The sequence below is a fragment of the Falco biarmicus genome, chromosome 5, assembly GCF_023638135.1.
Source record: "Falco biarmicus isolate bFalBia1 chromosome 5, bFalBia1.pri, whole genome shotgun sequence".
NCBI classification, from domain to species: Eukaryota; Metazoa; Chordata; class Aves; order Falconiformes; family Falconidae; genus Falco; species Falco biarmicus.
Window position 1 is genome coordinate 26,770,699 of NC_079292.1, and position 20,294 is coordinate 26,790,992.

A 20,294-nucleotide genomic window follows, 5' to 3' on the forward strand; every position below is an offset into this window, starting at 1 on the left:
TTCTGCAGTCCAAAGCAGGGCTTGCCCTTCCTAACCCAAAGGAAAGAATGAAAGAAAATAAAAGCCCCTTGTTTTTGCCAGACATGTTCCAAAAAAGTTGCTCGCAAACCCCAATCTGCTTCTTTCATTCCTTTCGGGAGAGTCATGGGTCAAATTTGGTGGAGAGGAAAATAGCAGCCGTTAACTGTTCCAGGACCACAGCAGACTGAAAAGCCAAAGCTGACACTGTCTGTCTTTTCATTTCCATTCTTTTGGTGTCAGGTCATACAGTGAACACCAAGAGGTCCTTATGAATCCTTATGAAAAGGTTATTGTTCAGGCTGCCTCCATAATACAGGCCAGAAAATAAAAACTTCAGTAATGACTTTAATAAGCACTTTGTTGTGAAGGCCATGTTTTCACATGGACCACAGCTGCATTTATACAGTCTGAATGTCACCTCATGCAGTGCTGAATCAGAAATCTAAGAGTAATTAAATTATGCTGAATGCAAACTGTGAAATGTTTAGGAAACGATTTCCAGAGAGACAAAGGAAAATTAGTGGCTCCATATCCATATGTGTCTTTAATAGACTCTTCAAATATTTACCTCTGGTTTTCTATCCATCCAGAAGTCCAGAGAATAGGATGATTATTGGTAAGGGACTAGATGGAGATATTAATTCCTTTCAATGTCTTTCTTCCTGACATTGAGAAAACTTTGGTTTTTATCTGCGTCCTACTTTTCCATCTGGGAGGGACAGATATCACCCTAGCAATCTACAGAGCAGAACGCTAGGAACTTAATAGAAGACACAGAAATTGGCAGCTTTATGAAATTCCCTCCTTTCCAAGATCGTTTTAAGTCTAAATCAACTGAAATACTGGTTCGTCATTCAGTGTAAAAGAACATGATCTGTTGAGACAGATGGCTTCGACGAATTCAAAAATTTAAGAGTTGCTGTAGCAAAGTAAGGAGCCCCTGAAGCTTTAAAAAATGATCATCTATACCATACCCTTTAAAATGAAAATAATTTAAAAGCTCCAAAGTTCTGGAGGGAAATCAGGGGAAAACAGCAAAAGAGAATAATTATGAAATTAAGAAAACAGTGAAATAAATCTTCCATTTCTGAGATTCATGTTTATTAAACTACATTCAGGCATGTGAATTTGGAAGCACCAAACAAACACCTACCTTGTATATGCAGCTTATACCTTTTAAATGAGAGAGACACAAGGTCCCCCATGACAGGTGGGCTTTGCTATTGACCTAAAGATGATGCTATGCAAATAGGGAAAGAGAAAATGCTTTAGATGCCAGAGCAATTCCATACATATTTCATGTAAAGGCATGGAGAAGCACCCTTTTAGCATGTGTATGAACTGCACCAGCACAGGCTGAGTTTTATCTGATACTGGTCAGGCTTCAAGATTTGTTTGGACTCACTAGAGAGAACACTGTTTCATCTTCCATTCCAGTCAAAAGGCAGGGAGAGCTAACAAAATGGGAAGGCTACTCTTTGCCATAACAGCTGGCAAGAGATTTTTATAGGCACAAAAAACAATCAAGTGTCCAGATTCTGGGCATGTAACTCCCCTGGAGCCTTTGTTGAGAAGTGCTTATCTGCTTGCATAGGCACAAGGATCTACAAACCCATGTACAGGGGTGTGTGTGTATTTAAACCACAGAGCATATTGAAATAATATGTTGCTCCTCTGAGAAAAATACCCAACATGTTATCCTTGTGAAAACAGTACAGGAGGGAGTTTCATAACAATATTACTTCATCAATAGAAGGCTGGAATTAAATTCTGTTCTAAAATGTAACTTGTCCTTGTAAAAAGTTCACTAAAAGGTCCTTTTCCTAATTCAAGGGAAATCAGAGAAAACATGGGTTTTTCTTAATTATTGAGTGCAATTATTTGCCTTTATTATCTAAAGAAACTTCTGTTTTTTGTGAAAAAGCTGTACCATGTGTTTTCTATGTCTGAGGGCTACTCATTTTAAAAAAAGCATCACGTAAATGTTCATTGATTCCCATGTTGGCTATTCCATTACTTCCTACATCTCTTCATGAAAGTTTTATATCTTTCAAAGCATTAATAGCTACTGTAGCCCAGATTACATTATTTATATACACAGGTCATATTCACACATACAGTTTGTTTGCAAGAGATCCTTTCCTTCCGTTCGAAAATACTGAGAATCTCATGTCACACTTTTCTTTCTTGCTGACCTCATTTACAAAAGCCCAAGCACTTTAGTGATTTTTCTCCCAGACAAGGCCTAGGCTGTGATTCCAATAAAGACAAGCAGAGGTCCCCATGTTGAAAATAAAACATTTTTATTACTTTCTAAACCTCGGGCATAAACATTCATTGCTTCATCTGACAAAACCCAACCAATAAAACCTGCAAAAAGAGTTAGATTAATAGAACCAGCTTTCTAGAACATTACACTGCATTCTAGACACTGGATGTCATGAAAATTACATATTGTGTAGTTTGACCCATAAAGGAGCAAGGAAAATATCCTTGTTTTCTCATTTGAGTGTTCAATCATTATAGCCTAAACAAGTCCGTGCTTCTCTGGAAGCTGCAGAACTTACTGTCTGAGCCCCCCAGTGCTGGATTGGGTTCGTTGCTAATAACTCATGGGGCGTCCTTGGGAAACTTAGTTCCTTTCACAGGTTCCTGGTGTGTCAGACAAGAAGAGATCAGTAAAGCATCCTGCTTCAGATTTCACTGCTCCTCCTGTCTGACAGAATTTTTAGAGGACTGAATTGCAAATTGTGTTTGTTCCTCAGCAGCCAGGAGGAGTTCAGTCTCTGCCTGAGGAAATCAGGAGGAAAAGATACTCCTGCTTTTCATAAGTTTCTTCAAATAATTTATATTTCTCTCCTTTAGTTTGTAGCATGCTGCAAATGAGAAGTTCCACCTGCTGCTTATTATTTCTCATCCAGTAGTTTGAGAAAGCTTTTTGCTCTTGCAGAAATAGGTGTCTATAGTCACTTTTAGACACCCCTAAGCCTTCCTTTTTCCTTTTTCTTTTAGATACCAGCTCTTTGGAAAGTAAACAGAAAGTGAACTAATTATGAACAGGCCTAAATTTCCTTGGAAAGGTTTGAAAATTTATATGGCTCCAGAAAAATACCTCAACAACACAATCTCCCAAAAAAGACTAAAATCCTCCCAAACAGACTGAAATCTATATTGCTAACTTAAGGCATTTTCTTCAGTACTTGAGTAGTTTGTTTTTCACAGAATAATGGAATGATTGAGTTTGGAAGGGACCAACCTCTGAAGGCCACTGTGTCCAAACCCCCTAGTCAAGCAGGGCCATCTAGAGCCAGTTGCTCAGGACTGTGTCCAAACAGCTTTCAAATATCTCCAAGGAGGAAGACTTCACAACCTCCCTGGGTGACCTGTGCCAGAGTTCAGTAACCTTCACAGTGAAAAAGTGTTTCCTGATGTTCAGAGGGAACCTCCTATGCTTCAGTTTGTTCCCATTGCCTCTGGTCCCGTCACTGAAAAGAGCCCAGCTCCATCCTCTTTGCACCCTTCCTCTGGGTATTTAGATACATTGACAAGACCCCCCTGAGCTCTCTCTTCTCCAGCCTGAACAGTCCCAGTTCTTTCAGCCTTGCCTCACGGGACAGATGATCCAAACCCTTAGTCATCTTTGTGGCTCTTCACTGGACTGTCTCCAGTATGTCCATGTCTTTCGTACTCAGGAGCCCAGAACTGGACACAGTACTCCAGGTGTGACCTCACCAGTGCTGAGTAGAGGGGACATCCTGGCAACACTTTCCCTAATGCAGCCCAGGATACCATTCACCTTCTCTGCTGCAAGGGCACATTGCTGGCTCATATTCAACTTGGTGTCCACCAGGACCCCCAGGTCCTTTTCTGCCAAGGTGCCTTTTAGTCGCGTGGTCCCCGGCATGTAGTGGTACATGGGGTTGTTCCTTCCCAGGTGCAGGACTTTGCACTTCTTGTTGAACTTCATGAGGTTCCCATCAGCCCATTTCTCCAGCCTGTTGAGGTCCCTCCGGATGGCAGCAAAGCCTCTGGCTTATCAGCTGCTCCTTCCAGTTTGGTGTCATCTGCAAACTTGCTGAGAGTACACTCTGCCTTATCATCCAAGTCATTAATGAATTAATTAATGAATTAAACAGGACTGGACTCAGTGTTGACCACTGGGGTACACTGCTAGTTACTGGTTTCCAACTGGACTTTGCACCACTGATACCACTCCGTGGGCCTGGCCATTCATCCAGTTTTCAATCCACATCACTGTCTGCTCATCCAGCCCACACATCAACAGCTTGTCTACGAGGATCTTATGAGAGGCAGTGTCCAAGGCCTTACTGAAGTCCAGGTAGACAATATCCGCTGCTCTCCCCTCATCCACCAGGCCAGTTACATCATCATAGAAGTTTATCAAGTTCGTCAAGCATGATTTCCCCTTTGTGTCTATTCATGATGACCTTCTTGTTCTCAGTGTGCCTGGAAATTATTTCCATGATCTATCACATTCCCAGGTATCAAGGCGAAGCTGACTGGCCTGTAGTTCCCTCCTTGTCCTTCGTGAAGGTAAGAGTGATATTTGCTCTTTTCCAGTCTTTGGGCACTTCTCCCAGTCACCATCATTGACCAAAGATTATGAAGACTATCCCTGCAATGACATCTGCCGTCTCCCTCAGCACTCATGAGTGCCTCGCATCAGGGCCCATGGATCTGTGTCTGTTCAGTTCGCTTGTGCATTCCCTGACCCAAACCACTTACACCAACGGTAGATCTTCCTTGCTCCACCCTTTCCCTCTGGTCTCTGGGACCTGGAATTCCTAAAGCTGGTCTTGCTAGTGAAGACTGAGGCAATGAATGCATTCAGTACCTCAGCCTTTTCTATGCCTTGTGTCCCCTGTCTCATTGAGCAATCAGCCTGTATTTCCCTGAGTCTTCCTTTTGTCAGTACTTACAGAAGCTCTTCTTGTTTTCTTTGACATCCGTGGCCAAATTAAATTCCATCTGGGCTTTAGCTTTCCTGACTTCATCCCTGGATGACTGGACAACATTTCTGTATTCCTCCCAGATTACTCATCCTTACTTCTACCCTCTGTATGCTTCCTTTTTTGCGTGTGTTTGGCTGGGAGCAACTTGTTCATCCATGCTGGCCTCCAGACATTTTTGCCTGACTTCTAATTTGTTGGGGTGGAACTCTCTTGAGCTTAGAGGAGGTGATCCTTGAATATGAACCAGCTTTCTTGGGCTGCCCTTCCTTCCAGGGCATTACCCCATCTTTGAAGATGTCAGAGTTTGCTCTCCTGAAGTCCAGGGTTATGAGCTTGCTTTTCACCCTCATCTCTGCCCTCAAGATCCTAAGTTTCACTCAAAGTTTTTTCCAGACAACCTTATTTTCAAATTATGGATGCTGCATCTAAAATTCATGTTCATTTCATGATGTCAATAGCGAATTCAGGATTCATGTTGACATTATTGATGACAAAACTGGGCCTAATACTTCTCTCAAGACAAATCACCCAGCTGAGGCCTGCTTTGAGATGTTAATTGGCCTGTGTCCAATCCAGTTAACCTGTGCTCTGCTGGTAATGAATAGCGATAATCTTCCCTAGACTGCCAAGGGATGCAAAGTAAAGAGCTTAGGAGTACTAATGCTTTTCCATCGAATGAAATGGATATTTTTGAAGGAATTCCTAGTTTTCATTAGTCACATTCCTACTAGTCAAATGTTTTTCAGCCAAATGTTTTGTATCTTTTCTGGTATTTTCCTTTGTTGACAGATTGAGCAGCCTGTGGGGAGGTAGAGCAGACCACCTGCCCTTTTTGAACCTGCATAACTTTAATGTACCCATGGTATGGCAAATAACTTTTCCCTTTCAGTGCAGATTAACGCATTTATGGTTATTTTTTGTTTTTGTTTGTTTTGGTTGTGTTTTTTTTTTAAATTTTATTTAAAATTATCTATTCCCAAGACATGTTTCTAGCTATCTATATTTTCTATAAATTTGAAATGAATTTCATTACCCTTAGATTATGTGACAAGTCATCCTGCTACATTTCAAATACAGAACCTAAATATTTATCACCCAGGATCTAGAAAAAACTATTGCCCACCTCTGACTTTCCTGCAGTGCTATTTATAACGTTATCTCCAGGTAGTAATGACATATACCAAGAGTTCAGGTACAGAAGATGGTATGGAACTGTTTTAAAAGAAACTGTTCTGAAAGAGTATGCAGCTCAGCACAGAGAAGCAATGCCACTTTTTATCCCCACCCATATGTGCTGAACGTTTACCAGCTCTTGCTGAAACAAATTCCTACTTCCCAGCTCCCTTCTGGCCACTTTCCCCTGCCATCAGAGGTGACAACCATCTCAGCCAAACCACCTTATCTGACATGTCTGTCATAGTTCAAACTCATGTCTCAGCAAAATATCCATGGTGCAAGGCTGTCTTGTCCTGGGCAGCAGAACAGCTTTTGGATACCTGGAGGAAAAAAAACACTTAAACATTAATATACTACAGATTCTTTAATTTGTGCTCCAACTGCTGTAAAACCTGGCACAAGACTGGAGAAATAATAGCTGCAACTTCATCAGCCATTGAATTTGGCAGAAAGGAGAGATTTACTAAGATCAATGTAGAGCTTCAGATCATGATTTATTTTGGAGCTCTGCTCGGGGGAGGAGAAAAGGGAAGGTGCTCTCCCCTCTGCAAGCACTGCTTGTGGATTTATTGAGAGCTATCATCTGAAGCTGAGAGACAAAATTGTGTGTATGGATACTCTTTGAAAGACTGCCAAAGGCTTTAGAAATAAGAACATAAATTGAAGTGAACAAAACTGCAATTGAAACTATCTGCAGCAAATATAATTAAGAAAATAGCCTAGTGAATGAAAAAATATATTGCATTTTTAGAAATTATGTCATTTTCAGTAATACAAGAAAAGGGTTCCTAAAGGCAGGGATTCCCAAATTAAAGAGTGATATAAGAACCGCTTTTAAGTAAATAGGCTGTCCCAGAGCCAAAACCTGTTACTGCCTTAGCAGCAACAACACCAGTATGTGGCAATAAATGTTCGTAGTCCCCTGAGCTATAGCACTGCTGTTTGCTCCTGGCACACCTTTAGCTTCTCCCACTTAGTCTTAGTCCTAACAGCCACCCTCCACCTCCTGCTATGCCTTTGGCTTCTCTATTACAACTTTATATATTTCATAAGCCTTCATTCCCCCCTATTTCCCCTTTTTTTCTCATTTTCTCTTGCTATATCACCATACATCTGTAACTGCTGTTACATGCTTATGACATGGCATAAGGTTTTAGCCAAAGGTACCCTTTTTCCTCACTATGGAATTATCATAATCTAATAAACCACCTATAAAGAACTTTCTGTTTTCAAATCAGTTTCATTCAGAATTTTTCTCCTTTAGAAAATCACCTCTTTAAAAGCACCAGTATGTGTATGACTAGCAGGGATGTACTCAGTTTGCTGCGCTGAATGTAATCATGTCATGATCGTTCTTCCTTAGGCAACTGCTAACTTCCAGTCCAGTGACAAATTCATCTTTATCCAACATAATGAAATCCAGAACAGACTTTGTTTGCATTGAGCACGATATCATTTATGTTTGAAACTACTCCCCTTAAAAAGACCAAACAAATCATCGTTGATATTTTGCTACCAACTGCATGGATGCAGTAGCCATGTCTCAGGAACAGAAGTCTCCCATCACAACTTGATTCCCCTCCATGCATTACTGACCAGTGTTTATGGTATAACACATCTTATTCTGAGGTTTGATATGTGTCTCTTGCTTGAAGTAGTTGAGCGGAGTTGCCTTTACAGCACTATTGGTTATATCATTGATTGATGTGGACCCTCAGTCCTGCTAACGCAGATGCAGATGGTGTTTTTAGTACAGAGCACCGCCTCTCCTATGATCCTATGCTCCATGACCTTATGAACTTGCACAGAGCTCCACAGCACTGAGACTCTGGATATCTATTCCATCCATCCATTAATTCCACAAATGAGCTCTATTTCAAGTACTTTCTTTATAGCAAGTGTATTTTATGCTTTACATAAACTATTTTTTTATAATTTTATCTTTTGCAGATTCTTCTTTTTGAGCAACCGGGTGTGACCTTATGGCTGGCCTAGCTTTGAGCAGGAGGTTTGACTAGAGATCTCCTGAGGTCCTTTCCAACCCCAGTCATCCTATGACCCTAAAATCCTCTCCATTCACCCTTTTTTTGCCCCTCCACTTTTTTTTAGATTGTTTACAAGTAGAGATACTAATTCTGTTTATTCAAATCAGCAATCTTTCAACAAGGTAACTACATCAGATTTTTCTATATAAATTCCCAGTTCCCTTGATTTTAATTCATAGGAATAGCACTTGCATGTAAGCAATGAGAAAATGTATTTATTTCATATTCTTTTCTGCACAGGTTCAATTTTGAGTTTGGACTGCCCAGACCTTCACAGTACCCTGCTAAACATGCTAGCTGAAATCCCTCTTGACTGCTCCAACTGTTATTTGCCTGAAACGTTCGTATCGCACTGTGCAGTTCATCAGGTGAGGGTCAGGCTGTGCTAAGCATGGGCAGGCAGCTTTCAGCCGGCCCTGAGCACAGGTACACCCAGCTGTCTACTGGGGAATGGGGGGAGGCCAGTCTCCAATATGTCTCAGTCAGGCTGTGTCTTCCACAAACCCGGAAAACTGGCTTTTTTCCAATGTGGCAAAACCACTGACATTTCTACTGTACTATTGTTGTAGCTGGCCAGAGCCATCTTGGCATGCCCTGCCTTTCACTTTCCAGCTTGCCTTACAACTTAGAGCTAACAGGGGGGAAACATCTGCTTCTTTCTATCCTTCCAGGGCTGAAGGATCAAGAGGTGGTGGTGAGATTATTTAAAAAAAAACAAACAACCCAACAACAACAAAAAAACCAACCCAGCAGTGGTGTAAGGCACATGTTGAGATCTTCTGAGGACTGTGTAGCAGCTGAGGCCCAGGGATCTGGGGAATGAGTCATTTAAGCCAGACACGAACTTTCCCCACCACCTCCCCACCTCACATGAAAGGAAAGAGGGTCAGAGCCAGACCATCTGGACAACTCTGTGGGAGCAGAAGCCTGCAGAGAGCGTTGGGCCGCCCACAATGCTCAGAAAACAAAGCAAAATAACTTGCTCTTCAGACCTTCCTCCAACATGCTCATCAACAGCTATGGGCTGATTTTAACCCAATGAGCATTTACAATGATTAACCCTTATTTCTGCTCTTCAAATAGGAGCAAAGATGACAGTAGAGAAGAAGAAAATACTATGAAGGAGACAACACTATGAGGAAGATGATATTATGAGGAGGACAACATTAAATTAAATCTGTGATAGTGTTTCAGAGCCATTGCCATTGAAGCTAAGAGAAATTTGCCACAGAACATGCAGCGCTAGGTAGGAAGTGCTACAAGGACTCGGAGTGCTCTACTGTTGTCACACTACCTGACTATATTCATAAAGGGTTCAGAAGTTAAATTTGAAATGGAAATTTATAGGAGAGGCAACTGAACAAACAGCCTAATATGTCACCAGAAAATGTAGATATGCAGAGCTTGTGAATTTGTGTGAAAATCCCAAGACAATTTCTTCATTGATCAGATTTCTTTTGCTATACAAATCTCCTCTTTAGATTACTGCAAAGCAATCAAAATTAACACTTGTTCCTTTATTATTAGTATAGAAAATTTCCAACTTTTATAGCTTCCCAATTATCACTTTCCATCAGTCCCATTACACAATCTAACTATTTTTTTCCTAGGACAATTTCAGCATTTTTTTAGTTTTGAATCACTCAGCAATAAAACATACAATGGAGAGAAACTGACGATTGTTGTATAGGTTAGGCTATTTATTCCAGAAAGTAAGAGCCTATCTCATACTAAATATACCCTAAAAAGGCAAAAATTGGTTTAACATTTCTGTTAATGTTACCACACCTGTTACCACCAGAAACACTATCTCCCCCAGTACTGTATTGCCTACGAAGGCTGTCAAGGAAAGATTTATTCTAGCTGACACAGCTAAAACAAAAACCGTTGGCTAAAACCGCAAAGTATTGTTTCTAAAAGAACAAAGAATAGTTCCACAAAGCTTAATGAATTACGCTATTACTGATATATACTTCCCATATTCATTTGCCTCAAGTAAGTGCATGTAAATAAAGAACTGTTGGTTTCATCAAAATCACGATGTGGACTTAATGAGACCAGATCTTCTAAGTTTACTTTTTGATATTCAGGCTTTATAAAATGTATTTGTATGATTTTTTGGAAATTGCAATGGAATGTGACAGCCATCACTGTTTCCTTCTCCTGGATTGCTGCAGAAAGTGACTGTGTCCACTGATACTGCTGGAAAATTAAATAATCCATATGAGTACCTTTGGAATCTCTTGAAATTAAAAAATTAATGGTAGGAATATTGATATACAAATAAAAAATACTGTAATTACTTCTGGAATGATAGCTACTAAACGGATTTTAAGGTACTAGAAATCTTGGGAGCTTTAAACCAGAAAATACAGAGATCAGGAAAATTATCTTTGGATTAAATGAATGTCATAAGAATGTACTTATCAAAGAAAACATTAGAGGCTTCGTATATAACTAGCTTTCATTCTAACATACATGTTAAGTTATGTGGTAGAGTGGGTCGCTGCTGTTCAATACACCATGAAATGAAAATTCAGATATGTGTCATGATAGAGGCAAATTTCTGATGTCTCTAATTTGGCAGAAATATCGGAAACGTGGAAGAAATGTAGATCGAACATAAAAGCCCCAGCATAAAGCTAGGCAATGGAACGACTCCCAGTCTTAATTAGTTTATTGATTAGCTCTATAAAGATGATGCCCTGTTAACAAAAAGGGTGTGTTACCCATCCTCTGCCTATTGCAGTGCTGTGGCAATTCCAGCAAGCTTAGTATATAGATCTATATACTTGTCTCTGCAGTCCATTTGTATAAACAAGTAGCTCAGAGGATCTAGCTAACCCACATCTGGTTACTTTAAAAGCAGAAGTATAAAAATATCAAAGTAACAGAAATAAAAATAATTTTAACTGGTCTCTTTCTGGTGATTTTAATAGTGGAAATGCAAAATTACAAAATGTGCCAGCTATTTAAGGTTTATACAAAGAGAAAAACCTGAGATTAAAAGCATTTTAAAAATTCCCGTACCAGACAGTTTAGCTAAGAGTTTAGCTGAGGTTTGCCTGACTTCAGTATTGCAGGAATCTGGGTCGCGGTTTAGCACAGTAGAGGGAAACCCCCTTTTCTCCTAAATGTTGGGGTTTACAGCCATACTTAATTATTGCCTTGTAAACCAACTTGCAAGTAACAGCCTTAATGAACATCAGGGTGCCTTTCTTCTGGGTTGAGGACTAAGGCTGAACAAGGAGATTGGTAAAATACTTCCTTCTGCAACTGATGATGTGACACTAAACAGGAAGGGCCTGATCAAATGATCAACTGAAAGAAGAGAAAAACACCTCACTGGCTACTTTTAGTTGAATTGTGCATATCAGACTTGCATATTCTATTAAGAAACTTGGAGGCTGAGAGCATCAGTGTTGCAACATTTAATGCAATAAATGTTCCAAGTTAGTCCAAAACCTTTCCACAGCAGGTTTGAAATTATGATGGTCTGCATTTTTCTTCCTCTTCTTTTTATTTTTTTGTTCTTCCCACTTCTCACTTTTGTTTTGTTTCACTTTGAATAGTTCACAGTGTTTATATTTTGAAAGCTGGCCTATTTTCCTTCACAAAGCAGCCAATTCAGTTTGTGGTATAAATGCTAAATCAGCATGTGTCAAACTTGTTAAACCTTTTTTATGCCAAGCCTTGAAGGACCTGATAAAATAAAGCTGTAAAGATATACATTTTAATAAAACATTATTCATGCACTGTTAGTCCACAAAATATTCTCATGTACTATATAGAAACCAAAAGCAACATTTCTCTGGCCTAAAGCTAACTTTTTATGACTCCCTTGGTAATTTTTTTCACTCTTTAATACTACGTTATTTATTTATTTTTCAATAAGCCTTCAGAAAAGGGGTGGCATTTTTCTTGCCATGTTTGCAATGTGCTTTTTTTGTTCTTTTTTTTTTTTCCCACTGACCTTTTACATCATCTATAGAAAATTTAATAGGGATATGGAAATCAGCCAGGATAAGTGCTGCAAGCAGTATGTGCTGATCAAAACCCAGAGACAGCAGCTCTGTTGAGCGCAGAACTGTGGTTGTGTGGTTCAGACAGTGGCCTGGAAGTCGCGACATCTGGGTTTTCTTCCTTAGCCCGCCTGACCCCCCTGAGTGATACCAGCTTTCTGTTTGCTCAACGGGAATGATAATATTTACATTCTCCTATTCTTTTGTCTATTTAAATGATCGGTGGCTTGAGAATCTGACTGTCTTTTGTAGTGCTGGTACAGTGTACAGCACAGCGCAGTCATTTCAGCTGATGCTTCTAGATATTACCATAAGGTAAAAATACACGTTGGGGACTTAAGTGCACTGCCCTAGCATGTGACTCTGCCCTAGTGCATGTCCAAGAAGGAAAGTCCTGAGACAAGGAGGACTTCAGTGCTGACTTGTGGGCAAAGGCAAGCCTTGGTGTGTTTAAGTACTGGAGCACGAGATTTTATATTTCACAATCTCCGAGCCGTTTAATGCATTGCAATGTCTCAAGTATTCCAATACTGGCTGATTCCTGTGGACTTTCCAAAGATGTTCACTGGCAAGCATGTTGTATTCAGTGATAGATGTATAGCTGTCTCCTGCCCTTATTCAGGAAATCTCTTTTATTGGTCTGATTTTCATCTATTTGGATTCTTCTCACAGTTGTGACTCACATCTGCCTGTAAGCCATCCATTCAGTTGTATCAAAGAACAGGGAGAACCCTGTGGTATTCCCAAGGACATCAGCAGATATCCAGGCTTTGTGAATGTGCAGACCTTCAGGACCTCCAGTGTAGGTCCCCTGGATGTCTCCTTTGGGGACTGGTTTTCCTACAAAGGGCCCTCCACTAGAAGAGCAGCTTCCATAGGTAATTCAAGCCCCACTAGATCCAAAAATTTTTTTCCAGCTTTGTGGAAATCACCAAAATTTCTGTGGATGTTTTCTTCCTCTTGTGCCCTGATGCCTCATGGTGTGGGTCACTACTGTTTCCACTAATAAGGACAAAGGCCCCAGGTGTGTCACAACCATGTGGACCTTTTTTTAGAGGCTCTCAAGAATGCAAACTAATCAAAGGGTCACCACAGCTCTCCCTGAATTCAGCTGTGCTGTTGCTGACTGGGTGACCAGCAGTCAAGGTCACCATCCGGATTGATGAGGAGTTCTTCAGGAGCAAACAAATTATTTCTGATTTGAAGCAGTAACAACCAGTTGCTGTGCAAATATCAAGGACTGTAACTGGATTAACTACAGAACCATAGAAAACCACAAGGACTGGAGGATATAATTATCTTTAATACAGCACGACAAAGTATCATCCTCTCTTATGCAAAAAGTGAGGCATGTGGAGAAAGAGGCAGAACTGCTGTTGGGAATGTAGTTTAGCTCCTCCTCTGTAGGCACTGGTAGTACAAAGCAAGTTATTCTTTCTTTTTCTCCCCATGACTTAGAGTATTTTTTCCTGTCTTGAAGGAGTCCCACTGTTCTCCCCTGCCTTCCACACCTGCTCTCTTCTTTGTCTGCTGAGCTACAAAGTAAAACAATAAACAGTCAAGGCACAAAAATTCATGTGGTTTGGTTCCCAATACTCAGAAGCTGGTGAATTAGAAAGAAGGGAAGATTTTTTGCTGACTGAGCCTCGAGTTCCTCCTTCAGCAGACGAACTGCTCAAATATGAATGTTAAATCCATATTCCTCCATACTTAAAGGTTTTTTGGGCTGAGTATCTCAGTGGATTTCTTACCAAAAGAGCCGGCATACAAGTGAGTGCTGGCTGGTTGTGCAAAAGTAGAGTAGAAAACTGTCCCTGGGTTTGGGAGGTGGGTTTTGCTGCGCTGGCATGCTGGGAGATTAATGCAAGCCACTTAGCATCTCCTTCCTCCCCCTCGCTGTGCCTTAGGTTCAGGAGGAACAATGACATTTGCCTCCTTTGTACTGATTTGAAAGCTACTGATGAAAACTGCTACTTAAGGATTAGTTAGTAATGTAGGGAGGAAATTCTTAGGGGGGGGGCAGGGAGAAAGAAGAACATTAAATATGCTTTTTAGTCCAAATGTATACTACATGTTTTTAAGGCAGAAAAAAGGCCTTTCTCAGAAAAATTACATTTCCAGAAGAACTTTTCATTTTTACAACACTTTTTTTTTTTTTTTTTTTTTTTTTCTACTGGAAGAAGATGGATGCAAAATTTCCATCAAGGTCTGAAAACAAATTAATTCCTTGTTTTGCTAAAGATACTTTTGAATGATGGTTATATTATTCACAAGTAAAGAGAACCTTAAAAGGAAAGACTGGTTGATTTCCCATATCCCTGGAAGTGAAGCTGTTATTACCTTTGCTGCTTCTCAGAAAAAATCTCAACAGGTCATATTGTTCCACTGTGTGCCTTAGACCTGAAGAAGCAGGGGAATTCACATTCATTTAAAGATACTGCAGTACTGCCTCCATAAATCCCCTCAATGGGACAAGATGTAGGCCTAGCTTGATGAGATAAAGGTAGTGTTTTATACCAAGTTTTCAAGCTTCATTCTAAATAGTCATGGATTTTGTGAGTATACATCAGATTTTTATGTTCTTCTCAATGTCAGTGTCTACAATTTCATCCTTTACTTTAAAAAGAGGAGCAATTGACTGGCAACACCCAGAATACATCCTACAACATCCATCTACTGTGTTTTAGGATCTTGCTGTAATGCATTAAAGCACTTTTATTTCATATGAAGAATGATATATACTGAAGTTAATGCTTCATGTTATCATAGCATAATGGTTAATGTTATCATAGCATATATTTCTTCTTTTAAGAGTTAACCTACTATCCAACTTGCTTTTGCAATGAATGTTTGCATAATGTAAAACAGCCACTTTGATCCTAATAGAAATAAATGGCTGAAAGAACACAAAAAAATGAGAGCTTTTGCTTACTATTTAAATTCTTTCAAATAGCAGTGCTGTGTGAAATTCTAATACACTCTTTCTGCAACAGTCAGATATTAAAATGGTTCAAAGATTAGAAAATCACTTAAAAATGTAATTAATACAGCAGCACAATTCTCTGTGGTTTGTAAGATATGATGCATTTAGTGTAGCAAATAAAACATAGCATAGGACAGTCATCCACGTGTGTTATACATCTAATCCACTAAAATATGTACATAGATTTACTGTATTTGCCTTACAAACTTTGTATTTTCTGGCCTGGATATTAAAGAATGATGTTTAATTTAATTTTACAGCTTCTTTGCAGTCATTCAGGGGTTTTGTAGTTACCTTCTTCAGAAAATTCCTGGTTTTAAACCAATACTAATAAAACTGGCAATTAAATATGTAAGAATATATCCTAAAAAAATTCTTTTATTCATGATTTATAGGATCACAAGTTGGAAGGGACCAGAGGAGGCTCTCTAGTTCAACCTGCTGCTCAGTCAAGGTCAGGTTTATTTTTCCATGGACAATGTCTTGATTTTGGTGCCTAGATCTTCATACTGATACTTGGTTAAAGGTTCAAAACTAGGAAGATGCTCTTGCTCTCAGCATCCAACTGCCTACTGAGCAAATCTGTGCATTGGTGCTTTGAAATGATGGTGTGTTTCCTTAGGGATCTCAGTTTCTGAAGCAATTATTGTGTCTCTGACTGCTTTATGAAAGCTTTGCCATGAGATGATGTTGTTTTACTCATTTCAGAGGAGCTTGATTTTTAAGGATTTCAAAATTGCAAACACTTCTAAAAGTTTGACAGTTGCCTGAAGTTACTTTGCATAAAGACTGAGACACTAGCACAGTTACTACACTAAAAACTTAAGGTCAGGGGCAACAAATATTTAGTCAATGATCTACAGTCATGTGAAATACACTATATAATCCTTGGATCTCTGCTTTACAGTCCTGTGCATTGATCTTCACATGTTCTTAGCATTTCCCATATCTTTATACCCTATAATGCAGTTTCTGAGTCCAAAAAGGAAGAGAAGAATCAAAATATTGAAGAGCTGGTTACTACAGTTTTCCTAACTCTTGGGCAAGAGTATTGTTATGAGTCCAAGGAAGATACTATGCCACTAAATTTAAAAATCACACTGCAGATTTTGGTAATGTCGATAAAGATAAAGCCTCTGTAAAGTTTATTGAAACTGAACCTTCAGACCTTGAAGGTATTTATTTATTCAGGCCAAATAATCTTCCTAAAGAGAGAGCCTGGGCAGAGTGATGAACAATATGAAGTAGATAATTGCAAGATTAAGTCTGAGAACACACTTAGAAGCCTGTTTCCTTTTCATAGAACACTATAGAGACTTAAAAGAATAATATTTAAGACAACTGACTAGTCAGCAAAGAGCAAAAAAATTAATAAAGGAAAAAAAACCTAGAAAATACATGGTGATTAGGAAATCACAAACAATTATGTATTTAGAACTACTTTCTGGCTCTTACAAGGAAGTGGTGGGGTGTTAGTAAGGTGTACAATTAAAAGGAAACAGACACAAGCCAGTCAAGTGCTCTGCATGGTGGAGTTATTACTACATAGGGAAGCAGAGATAGTCATGGTACTCTGAGCAGTGCAGTGGCCCCAGTGACCAGCAGGAGCAGTCCAGTTGAGAGGTGAGGCATTGTGCTCACACCTCTGCGCCGCTTATGCTACCCAAAGCTATTAAAGCCCCGAGGAACCTGGTCTGACCTCATTGCTGACCCTGCTGTGTGCAAGAGCTTGGATGAGTGAGGTCCCTTCTAGCCTGAATTAACATACAAGCCTATGATTTTAGGATCCCCGGAGAAATCCTTCTTGGACATCACTGTTTGGCACAAGGCTGCAACACACGTAAATGAACTGAAGTCCACTTCAAGTTGCACCTGAAGGAGGAACAGGAGAGAGAGAGTAAGGGAGACCAAGAGTGGCCTTTTTTCCTCTTTCTAACAATTTATGTGCTTTCAGACGCTAATTATAATATGTTCAATGCAATTCTAATGCAATGCAACACTAATTCTGTGTGAGCTGCTGTGCAATGGGCATTAAGGTGTTGGGGTCAACGATATGGATAATTAGCTAGCACTGTGATTCAATACATTAATTCTCTCTGAAGGAGTAGTAAAACGTGTGTTGACTCTTGGTAACCTCAGTGTAGGTGTTGCAACCTTGTAATAGATGTGGATGCAATAACCTGCTTGAGCTTGTCTACTTGAGATAAGGTGTTTTCTTAAGTGATGATGAGGAATGCTGCTCTTCTAGGGAGCCAGAGAGTGTCATTAAATTAGCTAATATTTTGCTGCCCTCCCATGTAGAGCAAGCATTGCTAAAGGGCAGCAGTGCTGTCAAATTCTTATTGTCTGGAGCAGGGAATAAAGCAGAGAGAAAAAAGGATGAAAACAGTAGATAAAGGGCCTAAGGTGAATTCAGGCCTAATACACAGTACATTGAGTTGTTTTGTTTGCTCACTTTTTTTCCCTTCCTCAGTAAAAGTAGTTCAATAGTTATGTTTTTTCAGCAGCATAACATCTCTCAATGCTCCCCACATTCCTCCATCACAAACAGAGTTCATCTATCAATAAAAGCATTTCAGATCTCTCTAGACCTGGAGACACCAGGCAGAGTTATTAGTTCTTCCCCAGCTTATTCCAAGGTGCCAGAGTTCAAAATGAAAACGTACAGATTGCTGATAGCCATGCCAGAGCCAGGGAGCTGCACAGATCTATCCCTGCATCTGTCTCTGCATCTATATAAACACCAACAAGCACATCCAAGGATATCAAATTGAGAATAAATGCCTGTGTGCAAAGCATTTTTGTCTGTGACAGGCCTTAAGAAACTAGAGGGCAAATTCTCTGCTGATGTAAGTAGCACAACGTTGTTAAACTCCATGGACCTGTACCAGTTTAGAGACACATGAGATTTGACCCCATTACTTTATTTAGTGACACTTATAGTAATTTCAAGTTGTCAAGTCTGCATTGCTGTATTCCAACAAGTAACACCTTTAAACCCTGCTAACAACTTTTCTTCCTCTAAATGTCGTGCAAGCAACTGTCATTCCTTTATGATCGAACCTAAACCAGGAAAGCAGATGATTTTTAGTTATCTGTGTAGCAATTTATATCCTGAAGAACACCAACACAGTTTAGAGACTCTGAGACACAATTATCCACTCTGTGAAGACAACTACAACTGGGGGAAATAAAACAATCATTTTATATTGATATGAGACAAATATATTTAAATAAAAAATACAAAGAGTGAAGTGTCTCTCCTTGATACTCTAGACAGGTAGGAAGATCTTGTTTCTTCATCTTAAAAAAAATCAAGAAAACCTAGCTGTGTTGTGTTATGTTTTGTGAATTTAGGAGAACAGATTTGTTCTTTGATGACTTGGAAGACAGCATTCCTTATAAACAATCACTGGCATCTTGGTGCACGTAGGTTTTCTTTGGCTTGTCATCATGGTAAAGACTCCAGGTAACACCTTGGTTAATTCAAAAGATAGGGGAGACTCACATCCTATGCATTTCCCTTAGAAGGGGAATGTGCTGCTGTTAGGTAAAACCTGCCTGTATAAGCATGCTTCAAAAAAGAGTTGCTAGTGGCAAAGAAGCAAATTAGACTAGATTCCATTGCTGCAAGGGAAGAACGGCCCAGTGTAGACTCTGGTGGCTAATAACGGTGCACAGTTACTGAGAAGAAGAAAATCCTTTACAGAATACAAGCCTCTATTGTACAGAGAGCTGAACAAGTCTTACGGAGTTCAAAACATACCACCTACTTATGAGTGTTGCTCTATTGCTCTTTTGATGAATACACTCCAGTCTCCAAGCCAGTCTGCTCTAAATGACAGGTAAACTAAAAAAATTCCAGTTAGGGATGTTTTAGGGTTTCATTTCCCTCATCATCGGCTTGAATGGCACAACTGATGTTGTGTGCTCATGTGATCTTGAATTACAGGTTGGAATACATTCTAGTATCTAATTATTTTTGTTAGCTTTTTGATATTCCCCACTCATTCCAACCAATCTAGTCATTCAGTTCTTCTGTAATAAGGAAACAATGTAAGTTTGGACTTCTGTATTTCTGCTGAAGAATAACCCAAACTAATATAGTACTCCAGGTTAAAACCCAACAAAATCCTCTGACTTTGCCTAACAGCATTATGAGTGTTAGTGTGGACACCTTCCTTTCATGTTGTTTCACCATCCAGGAGGGCTGAACAGGCCTTTGATGTGTCTTACGCACAAAGTTACCTAGATCTTCTGGTTTGCTAGCTAGCCTAGCCAGCACTGTGAATAACTATTTCAAGCTATCTTTGCTATCATTCTTCCTGTTTAGTACTGTGAAAAATTCCTCTGAGTAAACTTAAACTAGAGAAAATGTTCTGTCAATGTCCTGCTTATTCATTGTGCCCATCGTTAGCAAATTCATTCAGCTCCACAACTCTGAATGGTGAACCTTTGTGTGCCATGGTGTTGATGTTTTGGAGAAGTAAATAATGAACGTGTGGAAGGAACATCAAGGGGCCATTCTTTTACCCCAGGAAGAATCCACTATCTCTGCATTATTCCTAATGTATGTTTATCTAAATTGCTCTTAAGATCTCCAGTGATGGAGATTCATAGTCTTCACAGGTACTATATTTCTGTGCTTAATCATTCTTACCATTAAAACATTCTTCCAGTGCCTTAACACGAATACCCCTTTCTGCAATTTAGAGCACACTGCTTCTTGTCCCATACAAAATGAGTATGTGGAATAATCCAATCTTTTCCCCTTTTCAGCAAACTCTTATGTGTTTGAAGACTACTAATGCTGTCTCTGCTTGGTCTTTTCTCTTGAGGAAGCAATCTCAACTCGTTGATTTCTAATAGGTCAAGTTTCTACACCCCTAATCACTCTGCTCTGCCTTCAGCTGACCCAAATATTTCTTGAAATGCAAACTGCAGAGGGAACACCAGACTTCAGCTACAGCCTCATTCATACCAAATAGAGCAGAAAGATTGTGTCATCTATCTTAGAGAGATTACTCCTGCCTGTACATCCCATAATAGTATTTGGCTTTTCTGCAAAAGTGTC

At 39.6% G+C, this 20,294-nt stretch overlaps 1 long non-coding RNA gene across 1 annotated transcript in view; it reads right to left on the minus strand.

Annotated features, from left to right (window-relative positions):
• Window positions 1-13,523: 13,523 nt before the first annotated feature.
• The window catches only part of LOC130150351 (uncharacterized), a 168,237-nt gene continuing 161,466 nt past the window's right edge, over window positions 13,524-20,294 (minus strand). The window contains exon 3 of the long non-coding RNA XR_008822212.1: window positions 13,524-13,772. This is a non-coding gene — a long non-coding RNA (uncharacterized LOC130150351). The remainder of the gene's footprint in view (window positions 13,773-20,294) is intronic.